The 6496-nt window shown below is 38.7% G+C and overlaps 1 non-coding gene across 1 annotated transcript; it reads left to right on the top strand.

Annotated features, from left to right (window-relative positions):
• Positions 1 to 394: 394 nt before the first annotated feature.
• TRNAA-AGC (transfer RNA alanine (anticodon AGC)) lies at positions 395 to 466 on the top strand. Its single transcript has one exon. It is a non-coding gene; the product is annotated as a tRNA-Ala (tRNA).
• Positions 467 to 6496: the final 6030 nt, after the last annotated feature.

Here is a 6496-nt window from a genome sequence, read left to right as displayed (position 1 = left end):
CCTACCTTTGGTTTTCTTTATCCTCTTGCCTTATACTCGCGGCTTTCTGGCAACATTTTTATGCAGAAAAGAGAGATACTCTAATGAGAGAAAAAAAAAAAATGTTTTAACCTGGGCCTCTTCTTGGAGGCGGCCAGACAGGACTGCCTCCCCTCCCTCAGGCAGGTGGCGTCCAACAGGCCGTCCGAGAGGATGACTCGGAGTGGGAGAGCCCAGGACCAGAACGGATACTTTCAGTCTAACATGCAGTTTTCCTTTCCCTGGAGTAACCGCGGAACAGGATTCAGTATAAGGGTACAAAAATGGAACTTGACAGACTAGAAATCCTCGGGTCCCCATCAAAAAAAAGGTTGTTACAGGTCATAGACATATTTTTGAGTTCCTGTCTCTGCCAGGGGGTGTAGCTCAGTGGTAGAGCGCGTGCTTAGCATGCACGAGGCCCCGGGTTCAATCCCCGGCACCTCCACTTTTGCTTCATTTGCAAAAACAGGTTTGCTGCTCGACTACTTTCAGTCCTGAACTTACACAGAAAACAATTCAGCTGTTTTGCTTTTCATATTTACTGCTTTCTACTCCAGGTCTTTGACAGCACACTGAGTAGCTGCGTCAACAAGCGAAAGACAAATTGAAAGGGGGCGGCTAAGCAACAACTAGCTCAGGATTCTAGAACCCTAACAAACAAGCGAGGCACCAAATTAACAAACTCGATCTTATTTGGTTACATTTCGCAGTATTACTGAAGAGCAAGAAACACAGAAAGAAGGAAAACATGAGAAGTCCACAGGAAATTCTCTTTAGATCCTTCCGTTTTCCTGGGTGAAGAAACAGACCAGAGGAGAGAAAAACTTTTTCCATGGATTTTCCTACCACTCTCTTACTGTCGCAACCTCCCTGTCTTTCTCTGGCCCTCGCTCTCCTATTTTTTTAAATGCATTTCTTTGATTGATTGTTATTGTTCCTGTTGTTAATTAGAGCAACTCTTAGGTTAAATATCATGTAAGCATTGGATTCAGATAGAAGTTCTTTTTTTGTTTTTTTCCTTTTTTTTTTTTTTGGTTTATACTTCTGTCTAATCTGTGTCTGAAGAGTGGGCTTCGGGAAAGATTTCAGTTCTGGGTTATCAGAGCGTCCTGGGGCCATAGTTTCAGGGGTTCCTTCAGTCTCTGTCAGACTATTAAGTGTGGTCTTTCTACCTGAATTTGAGTTCTGCTTCACACTTTTCTGGTGCAGGCTCTGGAAGGAGGTTCAGGGCTGTTTGGGCAGGGAATTCTGGGAACCCAGATATCTAGAATATGAACTCCACTCTTAGTTTTCTAGTGTTGTTATTACAGAACTCCCACAAGTGGATGGCTTTTACAAACAGAAGTTTATTCTGTCACATCTAGTAGGGTAAAAAAAAAAAAAAAAGTCGGAATTCAGGGTGCCAGCTCCAGGGGAAGGTTTCCTCTCTCTGTTGGCTTTGGAGGAAGGTCCTTGTCATCAGTCTTCCCCTGGTCTAGGAGATTCTCAATGCAGAGACCCTGGGTCCAAAGGACCGCACTCTGATCCTGGCACTGTTTTCTTCCTCCCCGTGCCTCTCTGATTGCTTGTCTTTTATATCTCAAAAGCGGTTGACTCAACCTAATCTTGTAGATTGAGTCCTGCCTCATTAACATAACTGCTTTTAATCCTACTTTACATTATAGAGGTAGGCTTTACACCTAAGAAAATCACATCAGATCACAAAATGGTGGACAATCACAGAATACTGGAAATCGTGGCCTAGCCAAGTTGACACACATTTTTGGGGGACACAATTCAATCCCTAATGTGCTCGTAGCAAGATACATGGCCAGGAGGGGCCCAGGTCATCAACACCTCTTGCCCAGGATTAAGCATGGTACTGGACGTGTGCCCTCAGAGTTTAAGGGCCTGTTTGTGTTTACTAATACCTGAAATGGTCCCTTCCAAGGTAGTTCTAAGGCTAAGCTTCTATGTTGTCTTTTCCAAAATACTCAGTTTCCTGACTCGTATGTGTGAGTCTGGTAGTCTCTTTTGGAAATGCAACTTGTACCTGCTGGACATAGGACTATATACCTGACATTAGATTTCAAAAATACCTGAAAAACAAGAATGTATCAAGGTAGAGTTGGCCAGAGGAAGAGCCAGTCAAAACTTTATAAGTTTCTCTGTACAGTTATATAGTAATGGTTTATGAGGCTGTCATGGCACTGATCATATTATCATTGGGACTAATGGTAGAGAGAACATTAGGCTAAAGAAAGCTCTTCTGAAAATTTGAAAATCTTCACTTAAAAAACAAACCTAAGTTTGTACTACCTTCCCAGAATTTGGGGAATGATAAGGACAATGAAGTGTATGTTTTAACTGGAGAAACTTAAGAATGTCACCTCTAAAGTAGATTTCTCTATCTATAAAGAGTACTAAAGATATTTCCCAAGTGGAAAACATAATCTGTATGCTTTTTAAAAATATTAATTATTATTTAGTAACGGTTGGAAATGTCTTGCTAGTCTCATTTCAAGTGCTCAATAGCCACAAGTGCTAACAGATACAGTTTGGACAGTACAGATGTAGAACATTTCTGTCATTACAAAAACTTCTACTGGGTTAAGTATTAGTTTTTTTTGTTATTGTTGTTGTTGTTTTTTAAGAGAAAGTTTAAATCCAACAAAAATTTACAATTTTACTTAAAAAGTATTATTGAAACATATTCATTTTTTTTTAAAATTGGGCAACTAGAAGAACTCATTTATAAATGTCCAAATGGTCCTTGAGGTGGATTCAAGCCTTACCATAGCTTTAGTTTTTTGAGAAAGTTATGACAAATATAGATTAGAAAAGATTAATCCACCCATAGAACTTTCTGAGTAAAATTTCTCTAACGTTAATTTTGAAAAATGTGGATCAGTTTTTCTTTGTCATTATGGGAGCTTTCATGTAACAGAAGCATCAAAGCTCTGGAGAATGACTTAGGCGCCACCAAATGGCCATCCTGGGAACACCAAAGTCATTTGCTGTGTATGAGGGTTTTGAGGTGGCCAACATCTTCTCTGTAACTGGAGATTGATGTTTATGCATAGGTTTTTTCTGGGTTTTTGAAATCATATTGAGAGTCTGTTTTTGTACGACCGCTAGTAGTTTTCTAGGGAATTTTCTTTAGCTTCAAAAGCTCTAACTTTAGTATTGGCTCCAATATTTATAATGGAGTAATTTTTCAGATATTGATTTTCCTTTCAATACTTTTCCATTTTTGATTGAGGTGCCCAAGGAAGTTTTAAAAAACCCTCTGTTTATATAGCATAGCATTCAAAAATCTGAAGTCGTATGTACTCTCAATATAAATATTAACTTTTAAACTTCTTGTCCAGTTGTCAGATTCAAATGAGCACTGTTGGTCCAGTCATCTGAGTAGAAGTTGGTAAAGGGGTTGTTTCAATTTCAGAGCATTAAGAAGTTACCACGTATTTAGCAAAAAGTATACCTTGAATTTTTAAAAATATGAACCATCAACAAATGAGGGTTGTCTAAAGGAATATCAGTCAGTACATGGCAGTCAGAATATCTTCATTTTATCTGATCAAATATTTGATAAAGAGCTTAAAGGGGCTCATTCTCATACCATTTAGGATCAGTAGATAATTCTGATCATCTTGGTTATCTCCATCAGCTTCTAAATACACTCATCCCTGAGCTTTTGCCTCTGAAAAGCTTGGCAGCCAGCACAACTAACAAGCTCCTCTAGCCTGGATCCTAATAGGGTTCTGTTTTAGATTTTCCACTTTTACATATTCTTGCTCATACGTCATCCATTCTTAAAAGCTTACAAAAAGTAATGAATCAAAGGAAGCTTTTTTCCTCTGTCTCAGTATTTTCTTTATCCTCTCCTCTGGACTGTGGGATTGCACTAAATTCATAAATCGTTTTAGGGAGAACTGAAAATTTATATGAAATTGGGTCTTCCTCTAGAAGAATATGGTATGTTTTTCAAATTTTAAGTATATTTTTGTGACTTTAAAGAATGTATTGTAGTTTTGGAAATTTCTTGGTATATAAAAGTTTATACCCAGGAGTTTTTGTTCTCTCTTTTTTAATTTTCCTTCTCTTCTTTATTCTTTCTTTCCCTTCCCTCCAATCCTCTCCATCAATTCCTATTTTATTGAATGCCTTTTACCATATTAAATAGATTTTCACTTTTGTCAAATGCTTTTCCTGCATCTATGCAGATAATTATGTATAGTATTTTCTCCTTAGGTCTAGCAATAAAAAAAAAAAAACAGCAAGGCAATGGGTTATATCAATGGCTTTTCTAAGAGTGAATGATCTTTACATTCCTGGAATAAGCTCCACTTAGACATCATGTATTATTATTTTTATATGTTTGTCATGGATTGAATTGTGTTCCCCCAAAATATGTGTCAATTTGGCTAGGCCATGATTCCCAGTATTTTGTGATTGTCCACCATTTTGTCATCTGATGGAATATTCCTGTATGTTGTAAATCCTGCTTCTATGATGTTAATGAGGCAGCATTAGAAGCAGTTATGTTAATGAGGTAAGACTCAATCTACAAGATTAGGCTGTGTTTTAAATCAACCTCTTTAGAGATACAAAAGAGAGAAGCAAGCAAAGAGATAGGGGACCTCCTACCACTAAGAAACAGGAGCCAGGACAATAGTGCTTCCTTTAGACCCAGAGTCCCTGTGCTGAGAAGCTGCTTGGCTGGGGAGGATTGATGACAAAGACCTTCCTCTAGAGCCAACAGAGAGAGAAAGCCTTCCCCTGGAGCTGGCACCCTGAATTTGGACTTCCAGCATCCTAGACTGTGAGAGAATAAATTTCTCTTTGTTAAAGCCTCCACTTGTGGTATTTCTGTTATAGCAGCAATAGATAACTAAGACAGTGCTATTGGATTCTGTTTGCTATTAATTTTATTTACAATTTGGGCATTGAAGTTCATGCATGAAATTGGCTTGTAGTTTTCTTTTTTTATAGCTCTACTTTTTTCTAACTTGTTTTCTGAGCTTATCTTTGTTAACCCTTCCTTCTGCATCCATTTATTTTGTCGTATTTGCTTTTGTTTTGAACTGAGCGTTTAATCCATTTATTTTATTTTTATAGTTATTGATGTAGATATTTAATGGTATAATATTTCTTCTGATAAATACTTCAGCTTTATTACACAGATTCTGATATATCAGGTTTGCGTTTCTGTCGTTCTTAAGAAATTATGAAATTAAAATTTGTATTTCCCCCTGTGATCCAAGAGTTATTTTATAGTATGTTTTAAAATTTCCAGGTGGGAGGAACTTTTATTTTTTATTTGCTGTTAATTTCTAGTTTTATTGCCTGATGGTCAGTGAATGCTGTTTTTATTGTTCCTGTACTTTGGAATTTATTGAGACTTTCTTTGTGGCCTAAAATGTGGTCAGTTTTCATTAATGGTTCATATGTACTACAAAAGAATGTGTGTGTGTGGAGGGGGGAAGATTGCTGGGCCCAAACACCCTCACCACCCTTTCTCCCCTCCTTGATCATTCAGCACTGTTGAAGTCAAGGGATTCATATTTTTGTGAAAATCCCAGTTCATTCCTCGTGTATGAGGACCTCTTCAAACTGGTTTAAATGATTTATTCAAGCATATATGTTCATTTTTATTGACATGTTTTTCATCTTTTTTTTATATATGGGCATTTTTATTGACATGTTTTTCATCTCTTATTGGAGCAGGATTATCTACTATATCGCCTTAATATGTCTTTCTTCCTATATAAGCGACTTTTCCAAAGTGAGCTGAGGCTCTGTCGGTTTGTTGGGCTGGGAGAGAGAGGCCCAGAGCTTCCGAGAATGACAGGACTGTTGAGCCAGTGTAGCCTTGCGGTTTTGCAAAGCGTTGATTCGTATGGCAGGTGGATCCCCAGCCGGTAAATCACCTTCCTGGCCTCCTCCTTGCCCGAAAATAGCATTTTGCCCGCAAGGGGGCGCTATTACACCTGCGCGTGCTCTCCGCTCTCTTCCCAGTTCGAGTCTTGCAGGGTCTCATCGCTTAGCCGGGGACCGGTCGCCGGCGTCCGCTGAGGACTGTGCCTACGACAGGCACTAGCAGATCTGCTTTTTCTTTTTCTCTCTTCTCTCCTCACCTAGACCTAAAATGGTTTCTATTTTTGTTTCCCCGCATTATACTTTGTAGCTTTCTGGCAGCCCTTTAAAGCAGCGAGAGAAAAGGAATAGACACAGTGAAGACACTACAGAAAATGTTTCTAACCGGCTTTTACCTGATGGCTGCAAGGAAGTGATTACAGGCTTCCCAGGAGCGGAAAGATTCCAGGATCGCCAATAGGAACTTTCGGTCTAAAATGCAGTTTACTCTTTTTCCAGCAAAACACCGCGCAAGACCTAGATTTTCAATTTCAGAAACGGAAATTATATAGAACAGATTTCTGTCTTGTGGCTAGTGATCAGTCTTGGGTATTTTCCCTAATCACTTGCTCCTCAA

Source organism: Elephas maximus, chromosome 1 (genome assembly GCF_024166365.1).
Source record: "Elephas maximus indicus isolate mEleMax1 chromosome 1, mEleMax1 primary haplotype, whole genome shotgun sequence".
NCBI lineage: Eukaryota > Metazoa > Chordata > Mammalia > Proboscidea > Elephantidae > Elephas > Elephas maximus.
This window is presented reverse-complemented; position numbering and strand designations above follow the sequence as displayed.